Source organism: Oryzias latipes, chromosome 7 (assembly GCF_002234675.1).
Source record: "Oryzias latipes chromosome 7, ASM223467v1".
Classification (NCBI taxonomy): Eukaryota; Metazoa; Chordata; class Actinopteri; order Beloniformes; family Adrianichthyidae; genus Oryzias; species Oryzias latipes.
Window position 1 is genome coordinate 20,055,940 of NC_019865.2, and position 18,961 is coordinate 20,074,900.

Sequence of the window (18,961 nt, forward strand, 5' to 3'; positions counted from 1 at the left end):
CAGAGGGTTTGGCTCTCTACTCGAAATATCCCCATTCAGGCATCTTCCAAGAAACTGGCTCCCCGATTCATCGGTCCGTACGTCATAGACAAACTCATCAACCCTACCTGTGTCCGTCTTCGTTTGCCCAAAGCCCTGAAGGTCCACCCGTCGTTTCACATCTCCCAGATCAAGCCAGTCCAGGACAGTCCTCTGTGCCCGCCGTCCACTTCCCCACCGCCCGCCCGGGTCATCGACGGCGCTCCGGCCTATGACGTCAGCCGGATTTTGGACGTCCGTCGGAGGGGTCGTGGATTCCAGTTCCTGGTCGACTGGGTGGGCTACGGTCCGGAGGAGCGCTCATGGATTCCCCGCTCGTTTATTTTGGACCCCTCTCTCATTGAGGATTTCTACCGTGCCCACCCTGATCGCCGCCCTTGACCGCCTGGAGGCGGTCGTTGAGGGGGGGGTACTGACATGGTGCCTCTGTCGGCCTCCTCCCCCTCTCCTCTCCGCTTGGCTGCTGATTCTCAACACCTGCGACCACTTACCTCATCACCTCATCCGCCTTCATAAGGAGCCACAGGATCATCAGTCTTCGCCAGTCCGTTGCCCCTGATGGTGCATAGTTGGTCGTCAAGTCAAGCTATTGTTCGTTTTCGCTACGTCAAGCCTGTGACTAAACCTGTCTCTCTCTCTACTCACCCTCAGGAATCCAGTACCACGAGTGGTCGCTCGAATCAGTTCCCAGCCGTTCTCATCAGTCTGTCCTCTCCTGCGGTCCCACCACGAGCCTCTGCCTCATCAAGTGTCTCCACCGTCGTCAACATCGGCCTACGGAGAAATCCACCAGTGACGCCGCTAGCTTCCGTCTTTCAGTTCGGAACCGACATCTGGACCTGCTCACGTTCTGCTCTCTGCTCCTCGTATTAAAACTCTTACCCGCCAACGCTCGCCTCCCGCTGTGTTTCTTCTGGGTTCCAGCATCTGGGTTCGAAAAGTGTTCTGTAGCCATGACAGGAAAGATTTCATGTAATCCACGGACACCAGTGAAGATCACAAATCATTGAAGAAAAAAGGTTCAGAGCACTGTCTAGTGGGTCTAGATGATCCAACTCCCAATGTTAAAGTGCCTAGGAAAGCACAAGGGTTAATTATGGATTGTGTAGTTTTTAGCCAAAAATAAAACTGTGTTGTTTTCTAGGACATAGTTTCTCAGAGCATCAGTAGTTCAGTAGAAATTTGCCTCTGAATTCTGGGGGCGATCATTGGTCCAGGACAACCCTGTCCCCCCCTCCCCCCCTCCCGTCACTCTGCTGTCTGTTTACACTGTCTCCTGCTGGCTTACAGCCCCTCACACCCCCAACCTAACATTAGGCAAGGCAAGGCAAGGCAAGGCAAGTTTATTTGTATAGCACAATTCGTACACAAAGTAATTCAAGGTGCTTCACAAAACAGAAAAATGCATTAAAATCACAATACATCATTGAAATCAACGTAAAATTTACTTTAAAAGAAAAGAAAAAATTTGAAAAATGATTTAAAAATAAAGGAAGGAAAGGAAAGAAAAGTGCAGATAGGACCTTTCAGTCATATACACGGCTGAACAGAAATGTTTTAAGTCTAGATTTGAACATGAACACAGAAGAGGCCTGTCTTACGACTTCAGGGAGGCTGTTCCAGATTTTAGCTGCAGAATATTGAAACGCTGATTCCCCTTGTTTAGTTCTGACTCTGGGAATCAACAGGAGGCCGGCCCCTGAGGTCCTCAGAGTACGAGATGGTTCATATGGCACTAACATGTCAGAGATGTACTTTGGTGCTCGGCCATGGAGAGACTTGTACACAAGCAGAGCTGCTTTGAAGTCTATTCTTTGAGGTACAGGGAGCCAGTGCAAAGACCTGAGCACAGGACTAATGTGATCATACTTCCTGGTTCTGGTCAGGACTCGAGCAGCAGCATTCTGGATGTACTGAAGCTGTTTTACAGCTCGTTTGGAGAGGCCGGTGAGCAGGCCGTTACAGTAGTCTAACCTGCTGGAGACAAATGCATGAATAAGTATCTCCAGGTCTGGTTTTGACACTATGTTTTTGATTTTGACAATGTTTTTCAGATGGTAAAATGCCGCTGATGTTACTGACTTGATATGGCTGTTAAAGTTCAGGTCAGAGTCCATGATTACCCCTAGATTTCTGACTTGATTTGAGGGTTTAAGAGACAGAGAATGAATGTAGCTGCTGACACTTTCTCTTTGTTTCTGTGGGCCAAAAATTATAACTTCGGTCTTGTTTGAGTTTAGCTGTAGAAAGTTGTTCTGCATCCACGCACTGATCTGTTGGAGGCAGTGGCTGAGTGAATCCACCGGCCCATATTCACCTGTTGTCAGTGACACATAGATCTGAGTATCATCTGCATAGTTGTGATAAGATATGTTATTACTGCGTATTAACTGCCCTAGTGGCAGCATGTAGAGGTTGAACAGAAGGGGTCCCAGGATCGATCCCTGGGGCACACCACAAGTCAAGGCCATGTAGTCTGAGACACAACTCCCAATTTCAACAAAATATTTCCTGTCTTCTAGATAAGACTTGAGCCAACTTAGGGCAGATCCAGAGATGCCAACCCAGTCTTGGAGTCTGTGCAAAAGGATCCCATGATCAACAGTATCAAAGGCAGCACTCAGGTCTAGCAGGATTAAGACAGAGACTTTGCCATCATCAGTGTTCAGGCGGATGTCGTTGGTTACCTTGATAAGAGCAGTTTCTGTGCTATGATGGGGTCTAAAACCTGACTGGAAAACATCAAATGAATTGTTTAATAAGAGAAAATCAGTGAGCTGTTGGTAGACAACTTTTTCAAGGACTTTTCCTAAAAATGGCAGATTAGAGATAGGTCTGTAATTATTCAGTACAGTGGGATCAAGACCGCTCTTCTTCAAGAGAGGTTTAATGACTGCAGTTTTTAAGGCCTCTGGAAATATTCCAGATTGAAGAGACATGTTAACTATTTGAGTAATTGATGGCAACACACTGTTCAGGACAGACTTTAGAAATCTAGTGGGTAACACATCAAGGCAGCATGTAGACGAGCTCAGACGGGTGATGGTCTTTTGGACAGTTTGGTCAGTGACAGGTACAAAGTGAGTCAGCTTAGAGTGAGTAGGTGGCCGTTCGATAGTTATATGTGTTGTGGAGTTGATGGCTTTTTTAATGCCCTGAACCTTGTCATTAAAAAATACAGCAAACTCATTACATTTAGGTGTGCAAACCAGTTCTATTGGTAGCTGGGTTGGAGGGTTAGTTAATCTGTTTACTGTTGTGAACAGGACACGAGAGTTGCTGCTGCAACTTCCAATGATTTCAGAGAAGTACCTTTCCCTTGTTCTGCATAAGATCTGGTTGTAAGCGTACAACTCCCCCTTATACATTTCATAATGAACCTGGAGTTTTGACTTGCGCCACTGTCGTTCAGCTCTGCGGCACTGTTGCTTCTGTGCCCTGACTAGATCATCGTTCCTCCAGGGAGCTTTCTGTCTATGTTTTCTCAATTTAACCTTCATAGGGGCAATGGCATCCAGAACATTCAAGATGCTAGAAGTAACAGAATTCAGCATTTCATCAACATTGGCACCAGAGGCGTTTTCAAGGTCTACCATTTCTACAAACTGTGCCCTAGTGCTCTCATTTATTTGTCTCCTTTGGACAACTGTAGGGCCAGGCGGTGGTTTGGGAGAAACAGACAGGTCAAAGAATACACAGAAATGATCAGAGAGGGCGACATCAACCACACTGACATTGTGAATATTAACCCCCCTTGTGATGAGCAGGTCCAGAGTGTGCCCTCTGCTGTGGGTGGGGCAACTCACATGCTGAATTAGATCAAAGGTTTCAAGGACACCATTGAGCTCTTTTGCATTTTTGTCATTGACATTGTCAACATGAACATTAAAATCACCTGTAATGACTAGACCATCAAAGTCTGTGCACACAACTGAGAGCATTTCAGTGAAATCATCAATGAAACTTTGGCTGTGCTGAGGAGGTTTGTACATAACTATGCAGAGTAAGGGAGGAGTTTGTTTTAACTCAATCTTAAAGGACACATACTCAAATGATGAAAACACACCAAATGATAGTCTGCGGGTTGCAATATTATCTCTAAACAGTGCAGAAACGCCTCCACCCTTTTTATTTTCTCGTATTTCCGATTCATGTTTGTAGTTTGGGGGAGTTGATTCAACTAGAACTATGTTTCCTGTGTTTTTGTCAAGCCATGTTTCAGTTAAAAACATAAAATCAAGATTAAAAGAAGAGATAAGATTATTGATTAAAAATGATTTGTTGCATAAAGATCTGACATTGAGTGCAGCAAGTTTAAGATTAGTTTCCTTGGGACTGGTCAAAACCTTCTTGCAAGGGATATCAACTAGATTTCTGTGATTGGACAGTCTAACTGCCCTTTTTTGCATTCTACGTGGTGCAACTACAGGTATAGCACCAGAAGGAAGCTGTTCATCACAGGGCCCCAGTTTGACATAACCTTTCCTAGGACACTGGGGGCCCGTTTCATCCTAGCTCTGGGGGATAGCACGTCTAGAGGCGCGCAGGGGAGGTCGAGTTGAGGGTAGTTTGGGTGATTGAGCAGGAGGAGCGGGTGCTGGACGGGATTTGGGTGAACGACGGAGGGGGCGTGTTGGAGGGGCTTTGGATGAAGGACGTGTTGGAGGGACTTTGGGTGAAGGATGTGGAGGGGGCGCTGGAGGGGTAGGAGAGCTCCTGTGTGGTGTGAGGCTCACAGGTGTTAGGGGAGCCATCTTAATTCCTGACTTAATCAGGCTATCAAAATGGCTAGGTAGGGCCATGGGTGAAAGTGGGGGGGATGAAAAGGAAAGTGAGTCTTCACTGGGAGTAGATGTAGCAGGGGGCGCCCAGAGCTGGTCAGATGGTGGTATTTCTGGGGCCAAATCTGGTGGTTGTTGTTGTGGTTCTGCGATTGGGTCCTTAGCTGGCGGTGGTTGTTGTGATGCTGGTGCAGCTGAGTCCTTAGATGGAGGTGGTTGTGGTGCTGGTGCAGCTGAGTCCTTAGATGGAGGTGGTTGTGGTGCTGGTGCTGCCGGATCCAAGTCTTTGACCGGTGGTGGTAGTGGAGGTAGTTGTTGTTGCCGTTGTGCTGTGGTTCCTGGGACACTGGCTCGGTCCTTCCTTACTGCCTTTTCAGGGCCTTGGCCTCTATGCCCCAGAGCGTGGAGGAGGTTCTTCACTAACTCTCTTGCTCCACCTCTGTTCAGGTGTGGGCCTCTTCCCATGAATAGGTCCTTTCGTTTCCAGAATGTATTGAAGTTCTCAATGTAATGGAATCCTCTGGAAGCACACTCTCTGGAGAGCCAATTGTTCAGCTGAAACAGACGGCTGAACTTGAGTGACACCCCATCGATGTTAGGAAGAGGTCCACTGATGAATGCTTCAACCTCTACTTTGTCGATCTCTTCAAATAACTTGATGAAGTCTTTTTTCAGACGTTCAGATTGTTCTTTTTTGATATCGACAGCACCTACATGGATGATTATTCGTTTAACTCCTTGGTACAAGACTTTAGATAAGAGTCCTGTAATCACTGGAACAGTAGAACTTGGGCAACATAAAGTTTGCATTCTTCTGTGGCTGACTCCACTGATAGCGCCATCTCCAAGCAGCAGCGTATCTCTGACCTTGACGTTTGGCACAGATTTTCTTTCTGCGTGTTCTTTGTTTCCAACATTATGACTCCTATTCTGTGGTCCAATTTCACTGTGTTCTTCAATATCACATTGTGTTAGGGGTAAAAATCTGTTTGTGAGCTTTATTTCGGATGTTTTGTCATCTTTTCGCTTTGGCTTAACACAGAGTTCCTCCGCACAAAGTTTCGGAAAAGACACAACATCACTCAGGTCTATGTCCCTGTTATTCTTCTCATTTGTAGTAAGAGTGGGCTTCTTACCACCCGATGTCACTGGAAGGGTCTTGTGAAGTCCATTTTCAGTTTCCAAAGTAAATATCCGTGTTTGTAGCTCTTTTATTTCTTGTTGGTAGATCCGACAGCGTTCACAGTGGGAGTTTGTTTTTCTTCCTCCTCCGGACATGTCGCTGGCTTGTCAGACGTAAAAATATTGATTTGTATAGATGGAAGTCACAAAAAAGGATGACCAGTCTGATATTCCAGGAGTTGTGGATGAGGTAAAATAATTAAAAATGATTAATTAAATGATTAAAAAGCAAATAAAGCAGGAAGCGGCAGGAGCAGGGGAAAAAGCGTCTGCACTCTTTTGCAGGGGGAGGAGCAAGTGACAACAGCAGTGCAACAAACATGGCGAGCATTATTGGAGCAATCCAGTCGTGCAGTTTTGAGTCAGATGCCAGTTTAGATGTTTAATAGATCATCTTTGCCACATTCCTGTGTATTTCAGTCAGACAACTCTTGCAGAAGAATATTTATTTCACGACATCTTTAGGTTTTCACAACATCTTTACGTTGACATTCACAATTTGATTCACAACTTCGTTTTGGCATAAGGCTCCGTTCAATTCCTTGAGACAATTATTTTTCCATACACTTTCGGGTAACAACCCCCAACACCAAGATCATGTATAATCAGTGTGTAAATAAGATGAGGTGTGTTTTCGGCGGCATTCCATTTTCACTTCATTTCATTTCATTTTCCAGTATGACTGCTATGTGTTTACCCGGCACCATTGACCGTTTGGCCGCTCCCTTCGAGAACCACTCTACGAAGGGAACATGCTATCTAGTGTATCTGCTTTGTGTTTACCCGGCACCATTGACCGTTTGGCCGCTCCCTTCGAGAACCACTCTACGAAGGGAACATTCTATCTAGTGTATCTGCTATGTGTTTACCCGGCACCATTGACCGTTTGGCCGCTCCCTTCGAGAACCACTCTACGAAGGGAACGTTCTATCTAGTGTATCTGCTATGTGTTTACCCGGCACCATTGACCGTTTGGCCGCTCCCTTCGAGAACCACTCTACGAAGGGAACATTCTATCTAGTGTATCTGCTATGTGTTTACCCGGCCTCATTGACCGTTGGGCCGCTCCCCTTCACCAGGGGAACATACTACCTGAAAAGAGAGGGAAGAATGAAGGGGAGCGAACAATATTACACAACCTGATTCAATTTTAACCCCAATGCAGTTAATCCTTCTCATTCGCGCTTCCACCTGACTTAACATATTCATCATTCAAACCAGACATATTTTTTCTTTAAACCGCTAATATTTCATCAGAATTTAATTTAACACATTTCTGAAAAGCGGAAAAGGACCATCTTCCCATTGCTTTTAGCGGAGATGATGGCACATGAAGGACAGCAGTTGTAGCGGCGCCTATTCTCAGGGAGTGCAGGGTGTAAAGGTCTGACGGAAGACCGCAAGGCAAGCAGACGTCTTTGCAGCACCAGATCAAGGACTGCAAAGGGTGACATCATTCGCCGGAAACGGAGAGCAGACAGGGAAGTAGGGGTTCGTAGGCTCAGGATGCAATGCATAGATAAAGATAAAAGCATAATTAGTCTCGGCAAAGAATATAGAAATAACCCAGAAACCGCTTTGCTTTAAATTCTTGATATAAATGGAATAACAGTGCTTTTAAAGAACAGTTCTGAGAAGTGAAATTTAGTTGGTAATTAAGTAAAAGTCCCTATATGGATTCATTGCACCATAAAACCGCCAGAATCACAAATTCCAGAAAAGAATTGATAGAGAAATATAGAACCTGCAAGAAATCTTAACACCAATTTAATGTACACTAATGTAAGAGAAGTAACCTTTGACAATTCCAGAGGGACGCACCTTCAGAAGGTCATCGAGGAGCAGGCGATAGAAGGGTAACCAAAGACCAAGAATATTTGTAGATGAGGAAGGTCATCATCCCACGTAGCAATGGATCGCAGCTCGGCCGGTCATGACATCAGTGGTCCTCAAATAGGTGGACAACAAAGCACAGACTATTGAAGGTTTAATTAGCCAAGGCCGTCTGGATACTGCGAAAGAAGAAGAACTTCCGATCCACGAGGGATCGTAGGTTTAAGTATTTTAGCTAGACTGAACCTTAGCATTTAGAGGCAGAGAATAACAAGCCTCTAAAGGAGATGCCTCTAGCCGAGTGTCATCTGCTTAAACAGGGCAGATAGAAGACTAATGGACACAAGATTTAACTCTTGAACTAAGCTTGAGAGAGTGTATGATAATTTCTCCGGTCAGGGTTAAAATTGCTCATGGTGTTATTAAACAATACCCAGTCAACCGATGACACATAAGATTATCATTTCACATAGAAACAGCCTCAATATAATCTCCATGGCTGAATTCTCTCATAAATTGTACTATGCAAAAATAAATAAAATCTCATCTAACCACACGATCCCTTACAAACCATTACAGCTGTGAATTCAGGCAGCCGGACAAACACAAACCACTCTACATAAATCTTTCCCCCCAAAACCAGAAGGCGCAATCTCAGAAGAACAAGTGGGGGGAGCCTGGAGACACGACAGTCATTACCATAACAAAACCACTCCAAGCATAGAGAAGGAAAGATCAAACGCAAAACATGAAAATCCAGAACTGGAACATGTTGCCCAGGATCGAGCTACCCAGAACAAGAACACAAGATGAACAGATTACCGTGGGACCAAAGCCACAGCAAATTTCAGGTGGCCCAATCATTGACAAATCATATTCAACCAAAGAATGAATAAACAATACACTGCACAAAGCTAGAGATGACATAATGGGGGAGCGGCAAGCATCAATGAACCATCCAGATCCATAGAAGAAAAATAAATCCGGATGGGTGGAGGATCATACAGTATAGACAACGTGGAAACCCAAAATAAATGTATCCACATATTCAAAAGACCAGGGATACAGAGGAAATTTGACCACCGAGAGATCATCAATAACTCGCAAAATGAAGGGGACCCATCGCCTATAAATATCCATAGCAGGGCTTCTGATAATACAGTTGATATTATTAAGACTGCCACGACAGCTGAAAGGTAAACTGACAAACACTTCGAGCGCCAACTGAATGCCAAGGGACACCACTGAGAGGCATAGAGGCAGAACAGTGAGAACATCGGCGATAACAGTCATCCTAAGCCTTATATCCCGTTCGGAGGAAAATCGAGGAGACAGCACAGGCAGATGAAGAAAATATATACCAATCCTGAAGGCGCATGGGGAACCAGGCCACCGATGCCCAGAAAATGAACTGCGAGGCGCAAACAGGTCCAGATCAAGAACGTCAACCTGAACACTTCCTAGGGGCCACCCTCAGTGGCGGCTTTGAAAACGATGCCCCGGAAGAATCCATCACATAGCCCCCACAAACCTCCAAGCCAAACCAGAGAGAGAACAACAAATTAACTGCCCAGCCGAGAACACAAGGCCGCGATGAGACTGACACACTCACCAATGCGGCCGACGCAAGTCCCTGAGCCAGGGCAGGACCCACTAGGGTACACAGAGCAGGGAAAAACAGGCGGAGCAGAACCAGATGCAGAACGTGCGGGGGAAATGAACGAGATCGCCGAGTGAATAAAATGAGCCATAGATGCTGCATAAGAGAGACCAACCATAGGGAAAATGTCCACAGAGCAGAGACGGGTCCAAGAGAGACTGATTCACATTCTGACTAACCAGCAGCTACAACAACGAAGAAAATAAACAGAAGAACCGCCATAATAATAAAGCCAGCATCGAATTAAAGATAATCAACATTTACACTGAGCTCCCAAAGAACAAAACAGCAACAGAAAGAATGCTAAAAGCCACAAAAATTCAGCCAGCATGAGAAACCTGTTTAAACGAGAACCGCCAGGCTTCACAACCACAAAAAAGACCCCACAAGCCCTGAAACAACAACCGGACGACGCAGAACTGCAGCAGAATAGGAATCATAAGTGCATCATAAAAGGACCATGAAACAAAACTACAATTCCCAGGGTTCTTAGGGGCGTGACGTCACCGAAGTAAACAGGAAGCAAGGGCGAAGCTTCAGAAAAGCAACACGGGAAAAGAACCGCTTGCCGCTCCCCGTAGAAATTCGGCTGACCACGGCAGACGAGAAGACCCGGACTGTTCCCAATCGGGGGCCACGGACACCGCGGAGCAGACCCCCTGCAGATGCACGCGACCGTTGCGAAACGAACACGCTGTGCGCCATCAGCCGCCCGCTGATCGCCGCAAAAGGAGAGCAGACGCGGCGAAACGAAAACCCACATAAGAAAAATGGGGATCATCCATCCGAAGGACGGGGGAAACACAGCAAGACGCCGAAAGAGAAGGAGACCCGCGGGCGCGGAGACCGTCAAAGAATGAGCGCTGAAGGTAAGAGAGAATGAACAATTGTACACCTGACTTAAATAGGACGCTAAGCAGGTGGGTTAATTAACTGACCCGCCCTAGGGGAGTAACCTGCAATTCTGCCGAGTGTCTGCCCGAAATGCGACGAGTCGCTATTTCATGTTCAGAAAGAAGCTGTAAAGAAGAACTATGGTCCTCACAAGGCAAGGTATACACCACGATAGCCTTACATGACAAACGAGAAGCTTGGACCACACCAATTGATGGCTACTTAAAGCTGCTATGAGAAGATGATCAAGCTTGACTGCTTGATTAAAAAGTGCCGGATAACTTAAGTAGTTGTGACCAGTGACAAGAACAGATAAGCTGAGGAAAAGCAGTGAAAGCACCTAAAAAGGATTTTTTTTGACAGCCATGAAAGTTTTGGATTTTTGCTGGCAGGTCCTGAATTTTTTATTTTTTATTATTTCACCTTTATTTAACCAGGATAAAAAAACTCATTGAGATTAAAAATCTCTTTTGCAAGAGCGTCCTGGCCAAGAGGCACCAGCACAACAATAACACACAACCCTTATATACACTCACTCTCAATCATAAAAGACAGTTTTAAATAAAGCATTTACAGTTTGAAAGCTTTGTCTCACGTTCATTTAAAAGTTTTTTCAAAGAGCCCAGGGAGATCAAATCTTTCAATTTAAACTCTTTCTGGAGTTCATTCCAAAACTGTGCCGCAGCAAATCTAAAAGCCTTTTTTCCCCATCTCTGTGCGCACTCTGGGCACAGAGAGCAGGAGCATGTCCTGAGACCGCAGGCTGTAACTGCTGCTGCTCTTTAGTTCTATGAGCTGCCGGAGATAAGACGGTACCAACCCAAGAATGCATTTATAAATTAAAAGGTACCAATGTTTCAGTCTGCGCTGGGATAAGGAGGGCCAACCTACCCGAGCATACAGAACACAGTGATGGGTTAGTGACCTCATGTTTGTTATAAAACGCAGTGCACCATGAAAAACAGTGTCCAAAGCATGCAAAGCATCAGCAGAAGCATTCATATAAATCACATCACCAAAATCAAGGACAGACATAAAAGTGGCAGTGACAAGTTTCTTACGGGCTTCAAATGATAAACATGATTTGATTCTGAAATAAAAGCGTAATTTTAGTTTCAGCCTGTGATCCAGTTTCTGAATATGTGATTTAAAAGTTAGACAGTCATCAATTAAAATACCAAAGTATTTGTATTCTGTGACCAGTTCAATTAAATGTCCTCCTTTTGTAGTAATTGGGAGCAGGTTTTGGAGTTTGGCTTTGCTTTTGGCTTTGCATAATGAATGAAGAGGATGCGTATGGCATGTTGGATTGAAAGGCATGTTAATGTGAACTATTGTATAAGTTCGCTTCCTCCCACTCCCTTTCAAGCAATATTTATTAATATGTCTAATTATCCTAAGTTTGATTAGTTACTGTATGCATGTATAAATGATGTTTATATTGCTGTTGTGTATTATTTCTACTTAATTGCTTGAAATAAACCATTTCAAATAAAAAAAAATCAAAATGTCAGATTTGTTTCTTTTACTCTTTAAATGCACATGACTGACTCAACATATGAAGTGTCATTGTTCCAAATAGGCTTAGAATGGGCTATGACAAAATTGAACTAAAGGAAAACCCTAAACAGAGAGAATGAAGGACAGTGTGCAAAACTATGGTGTCAACAATTTGCATAAACACAAATTTAATTGCAGATATTTACAGGAGCTACAATATTATAAGTCACTGGACTGCTTCTAACTGGCAGCAAATGAGGAAATGTCACAGATACTCTGCCCTTTCATACTCCAGATGATCAGCCAAAACACCATCAGCAGGCCTCAATCAGCTGATCCTCACCAGCTAACTTCAGGTCTAGTTAGAGGAGAAACAGGAATCCCCACACGAAAAAACAAAATTGGCAATGCCTACAGGCCATCATCAAACACAGAAAGTAAACTTTTAAGTGAAATGAGAGATAAATCTGTGATTAACCAGACCGGAGCAGAGCAAAGGATATTAGCGGATGGCAGAAAGTCATCTGACACCACATCATTGGTAAAACAAAGAAATAAACAAATACATAAATAAATTAGTTTAAGACAATATCACTGAATGCTTCTCACATTATATTTTAAGAAAGAAAACATCAGCTGGGTGGTTCCAGGAGGCCCTTGGCTCCTTAAAGTTTTCTTTATCACCAGACTTGGAGAGCAGACTCTACTCTGCTTATGGTTGGCTGTGGAGGAAGAGTGCAGGCCACTGGTAAAACTGGTAAATTACATCTTTAATTTTACTTATTGTCTAATCGAAAGAAAAAAAAAATAAACTTACCAATTAGGGTGTTTCATTTCTTTTCTTAATAAAAAAACGCTATATTTATAAATGTAAAAGATCAATTTAGATAAGATGTTTCCTTTGAATGAGTCGCAGGTTTATCTGCCACACATATAAGTGGTATAAAGTGTATACAATATTTATTTATTCATTTTATTTTTATAACTGCAATCCTTTAGAATTAAAAACTGGCAAAGTCTGAAAGGTTTTGGTGTTGCACAGTAAAAAAAAAAGTCAAATATTTAAACTTTTGCTAAGAAACATAGTTTGCAAAAAAGAAAGCACATTTGATTTGCGTTACTTTTTTTAAATGTTCAATTTTACTGAGATTAAGATTTTCAGATTTCAAAACACAGTGAGCATCTCATTTATTAAGGTTCCTATTGCTATGGCAACCACATTAGTTTATGGCTAACTATAATCTCTTAATGCAAACATGCTGAACATACAATAGGAGTAGAAAAAACCTTTATTGACAATCTATACATTCGCAATCATAGTTTCCATTAAATCCTAATTGTGTAAATAACCGCAAACCAACTAACGGTAATATGATGTCATTAAAAAAACCAGGGCGATGAATGAGAACAAGTATTTTTTTAAGATGATTCACAAAAAAAGAGCATTTGGATGACGTCAAAGCAGTGACGTGCGCAGTGCTGCACAGCTATATTTATCTAAATGAGTTGAAAGCCAAAATTGTTTTTTTTTTTTTGTATTCATATCCAGATTCTAATCTAAAGGTAAGCAACCTAAAACTTCAAAATAAAATCTCAGTGGAAATTCAATGCAGTTCACACATCTTAAACCATGACTCCTCCTCTCTCAACACAGAGTTTTTAAATAATCAAGTTACGTCCTAAGAAATTCGTTTTAGCTTATCCCCCTCATCTCCCGCATTAAGTGGATCCTCTGCTGCAGTGCAGTTAAGCAGCGGTTCAAAGACTGATAGGCATTCTCTGCTGCTGGGCCATCTTGTTAAGTGGATTGTTAAGTATCATGGTCTCGCTGAAGCGTGTTCTGTTAGTTGATGAAGCAGGATTTACAAAGAGATAGGGAGTCATAGACACCCGAAATTATCTGCAGAAGCGTCGCTAGTTTGGTCACGACTCAGGCTGCCAGAAGAGATTTTCTTTGTGTTGGATGAACGAGATAATCTCTGTACAGAAGAGTAAAATATTCGAGGAGTTAAAAATCTAAATCTTCAGTTTTATTTAGTTTACTCTGCACACTTACTTTGAAGAATTCTTCTTAGAATGAATAAATTTAGCATACATATGTTCTCAAACTGTGAAAAGCCATTTCAGCTCAAAAACTAGGAAGTACTAGAAACAAGATAAGAAAGTATTTTGACTTTTCTTGGAGAGAAATTGCTGCTGTAAAATAAAAAGAAAAAGAAAAACCTCAGTATCCTTTGAGACATCCTTTCAAAACTGCTGCTGTTCAGTGCCAGGTACCGGCCCCTCCCAATTCATAAAAACGAGTGAGTTCACACATTGTGACGTAGATAAGTGAGGAACAGCCATCTCCAGTAAAAGTCTGCACTGCCAGCACAGCCGCCAGCTAGTTCCCACTTTCTCAGTCGAGCTAGCGGTGTTTGGCAAAAACACTTCCCTTTTAAATGGACCATATGCATGAAGTGGAACCTCATTGTCTGAGGCTTCACTGTGTTTCCCCAGAGCACACTTGTAGCTAATTGGGGAGGGGGGGTAGTCATAGAACCGCCACTGCTCTGAAATTTTCTACAGACTGAAGCCCTGTTCACGCAGCAGTCACTAGCTGCGTTTACATGGACAAACGTAATCGAAAGAATGCCTGATCGGAAGAAAATGCTTCATGTAAACACGCCGTTCGGAATACTCTGCCCCGATCAGACTGGTTCGGATCAAAATTTCTTTCCGATGGAGATAGGTGGGTTATGCCGATTGTTTATCCGATCGTGTTGCATGTAAATGGTTCATTCGGATCATGTGTCACTACTGCTCTGGATTAACGTCATGCATAGACGGATGTTTCGCTCCAGAGAAGGCTTTGGAGCTCAAACAGCACCGACCGGCTGCGAGCGAACCGTGTCTCTGAGCAGAGCAGCCGGACTCATAGTTTTGTGTTTGAGGGGAGGATGCTTTGTTACGTGTGGGAGACTTCGGCCTGCCATCCGTCCCGCAGCTGTAGGTGAACGATCAGCCGAATTCATGAGAACCATGTCTCCCGTCTCCAAGCAGAGCTTGGGCCTCCAGCTCACACCGCGGCTTTGGGGCGGTGTGTGAGCTTTTCAAAGCAGAAATGCAGCTCAGTCCATAGAAACCGTTCAAACAATCACGTGGATTTGTGTTTCCAGTCGTGTCCCGACAAAATAAAGGCTGATGTTATTCCCAAATATTTACGTGCAGCCAAGATGCGGATTGCAGCATTTCCCGCATGGATTTATGTTCATCCAGGATAAATTCTGTATTCTGTTGTTAGCGCGTTAGCCTTCTCCTAACACTTCGTCCGGCTTCGTTCTGCCACAATGAAAGCACAGACCACACAAATTAAAAATAAAATGATGAGCGAACAGGCACTTTATAATAACTATAACATTAACAAAAGCACATTTAGAAGATCATCTGGTATATTACAGAGCTGCAACATAAATGTATATGGCAGCTCGGCTTGTTTATAGCAGGAGTTGTTTCCTCTTCCGGTATTTTAAACAGAACTGCGCATGTGCAACTGATTTATTCCGACCGAAAGTGCTGCGCATAAAAACGTTTGTACTAATCGGAAATCGTTTTTCTGGGCCCATGTACGCGGTTGAATTGTAATCCGACCATTGATCCGATAAAGTTATTTTGTACATGTAACCGCGGCTACTGTTGTCTTCAAAAAGACTTTCATTAGGGACTATTAGCATGCATCACAGTGTCGAGTAGAAGATAGAAACACATGTAATCCAGCTGAGCATGTCATCAACAGAGCTTGTCATCATATTTTCTAATCCTAAAGGTACGTAAACACTAGGCATTTGACGCAAGTTCTTGAATGTGCGTTTAATCCATGGTTTTCAAACTGAACAAGCATGGAGGGGATTCTTTTTATTTTTCTACTGTTTGCATGTCCTTCACCTACAGTTGGAAGAGACTTTAACCAATTTTGAGTCCCTGATTGGTCATAGTTCAACAGGTTTAACTTGCAACATGCATTCAATGTATGTAGTGCCCAAAAACAATTGTAGACAGTTTCGTCAAGAGTTTTGAATATGGAAGCCTGAAATGTCCATTTATGCAGTGTAAACATATTTTATGGTTTGTCTGGCACTTTGGAAATTGGTTTTCCAGCTTTTTCTTTTGCCTCTCTAGATTCACTTTCTCTAAATTCATTATCAGCCAATCCTTTTATTGGTTGAATGCTGTATAGCATTCAACCCTTTGTTTTCCTCTTACGCTATCTTCCGCCGTTTTTCGGCACTTAACTCCTTCTACAATTTTCAACCTATTTTAACCATTCAACTATTAAACTGTTCAGCTCTTTCAGCTTATTACTGCTATGACTTTTGGTTTTTCAAATCCTTGAACTTTTTAAGATATTCCAGGATTTTCCATGATTTTTTCTCCATTGAAATACATGAAGAATTTTTCGTGCAGAAGTTCACAGTTAAACTTCTTCTACAATTTTTCACCTATTTTAACCATTCAACTATCAAAATGTTCAGCTCTTTCATCTTATTCCAGCTATGACATTTTGTCCTTCAAATCCTTGAACTTTTCCAGATAGTCCCGGTTATTCCCGGATTTTCCAAAATTTTTGCTCCATTGGCCACACCTTTGCTTCTTTAAACAATTGTAACTTTAACATTCTTTTGGCTAGAGACACCGTTCAAACATTGAAATGTTCACAAGGTTTTGGACTTAAATATAAGGCTCAAAATTATTATGGGATGGCAACACCACCTACAGTTTGGCGGCCATTTTTTGCCAAAATGTGAGGCAATTTTAAACTTCTTCAAACTTTCACCTATTTCAATCATTCTACTATTTCAATGTTCAACTCCTTCAGCTTATTCCTTTCGGCTATTACTTTTGGTCCTTCAAATCTTTGAACTTTTCAAGATATTACAGGATTTTCCAAGATTTTCGCTCCATTTAAATACATTGATAATCCTTGAAAACCTTTGGTTCTTTCAACCATTGTAACTTCAACATGCCTTTAGCTAGAGATACCGTTCAAACGTTAAATTGATCACAAGGCTTTGGACTATAAAATAGGTTTAGAAATCATTATGGGATGTCGACACAACCTACTGTTTGGTGGCCATTTTTTGACCAAATCTGAAGCAAATATTGCATTTAACTTCATCCATGGCTGGAACTGAACATATTGAAATTCACTGGATCTGGACTTATAAGGAATGTGGGCGTGGTTAGCAAACAAACTTCGTTGCTATGGACGTCCAAAGGTTTACTTTTTCTGATTTGTCTGAAACTGACGTCGATTGGTTCGTCATCCCCAGGCGACCTAAACATAAAATGGTTGCTATGGAGATAGAATTAATAGAAAAGCCGCCATTTTGAAAAAAGTGGATTTTCTATCAACTTAGACATGTAGCTTTTACCAATATGATACTCTCAAACAATGTGTTTTTTTGAGTCGGTTGATGATGCTGATTCCAATGCTAGCACTTTTAGCCATTTTAGCAACATCTTCAAATTTTCAACAGTTCAGCCATTTTTTCAACAATTTCAGCTTTAATGCTTAACTCCTTCTACAAATTTTGACCTATTTTAGACATTCTACTATTACAATGTTCACCTTTTTCAGCTTATTCCTACTAGGACTTTTGATCATTTAACTTTTCGAGGTTTTTCCAGTACAGTTCAGACATTTCTTCAGCAAATTTAGCTTTCATTCAGCAGTACAGCATTCAACCCTGCATTTTCTTCTGGAAATGCAGCTCCTTCTAGTTTTTAATAAAGTGATCTAATCATTTGGCCATTAAGATGGTATCTGCCACACAAGAAGATATCTGCCGTAAATGACTCTCTGCAGCATTTCCTGTGCTTCGTCTGAGCACGTCTTTACACAGTTTTTTTATTCACAGGCTCCTGCTGAACAAAAGGTGAGTAGGTGGAGGTGAGAATCATGAGTCTTTTTTCCTAGAAGGGCTGAGGAAAAAAAACAAGCATCAAATATCAGTGGACAATCAGCCTCCGCCTGCTTATATTTTTTTTCTAGTCAAAGTTTTAAGCACTGGCTACAGGAACACCTGCAATCAACAGAAAGCAGTATTCAGCAAGAAGAGCCTGAAAATAAGTTTCTGTTTTTGCATTAATTCACAAAAACGAAAACACACCACACAAAAACAAATTGATTCAGACTATTTTAAATCTACCAGAGTAATTATTAGCTATGAATCTAAATGTTTATTTTGCAAACGGTCATGGATGTTGAATCTTCAACAGGGGACTGTTGATTGTATACAGAGTTCCAACCAAAGAAATGTAGTGCCATCTTGTGGAATTAAACCATTCAAACTTCAGATGTTGTGCAGCATAAGGAGGATTTTTAAAAAGAACTGATATGATTGTAAAGCACAAACTCAACAGAAAACACTCAAGACCCTATTCCAATTGTTTTTTGCAAAGACTTTGCCTCTGGACTGCAAATCAACCATGGCTGCAAGTAGTAAAGAACTGAATTGATTGAAGTAGTTACCTGAGGCCACTTAAATTCTCTCCAGCCTCAATAAGACCAAGAAGAGTGGAAGATTGGTGGAAAACATGAAAGAAATAAGAGCCTGGGATCTACCAGCTACAGGTTTTTATATACCTCCAGTTCTTTGAAAGGTTATGAAGGCTGTGGACAAGAAGTTTTTTTTTTTTCTTGCATGGTAGAAACATTACCAGAAATTGGAAATGGTTGAACTGAGGGAAAGCATGGATCATGGTTGCACAGGAGTTGACAATCAATAGACTGGGATCTACTGGACCAGAGGATCCAGGTGAAGGCTGTGTAAAGATACAACTGAGAGGATACAGTGCCAGATGCTAGCAGCTAGCCTAATCTACTAAATAAACTATGTATAGTAATGATTACAAGCGCAAAGGTTTGGGTTGAAATCATCCCCAAAGATAGAGGAACGTTTTTCTGCCAAGATCCTGCACAACTACCAGATACAAGACAAAAGATCTTGATGGATAACCAACTACACAATACTAGACAAACTAAATAGCAGAACAGTACATTGCTGATAAATGTATCAAGCCAAAAAAAAGG

At 42.3% G+C, this 18,961-nt stretch overlaps 1 long non-coding RNA gene across 1 annotated transcript; it reads left to right on the forward strand.

Moving 5' to 3' along the window:
- The first annotated feature begins 545 nt into the window (after positions 1-545).
- LOC111947666 lies at positions 546-928 on the forward strand. The gene is made up of 2 exons (XR_002873533.1): positions 546-600; positions 691-928. It is a non-coding gene; the product is annotated as an uncharacterized LOC111947666 (long non-coding RNA).
- The last annotated feature ends 18,033 nt before the right edge of the window (positions 929-18,961 follow it).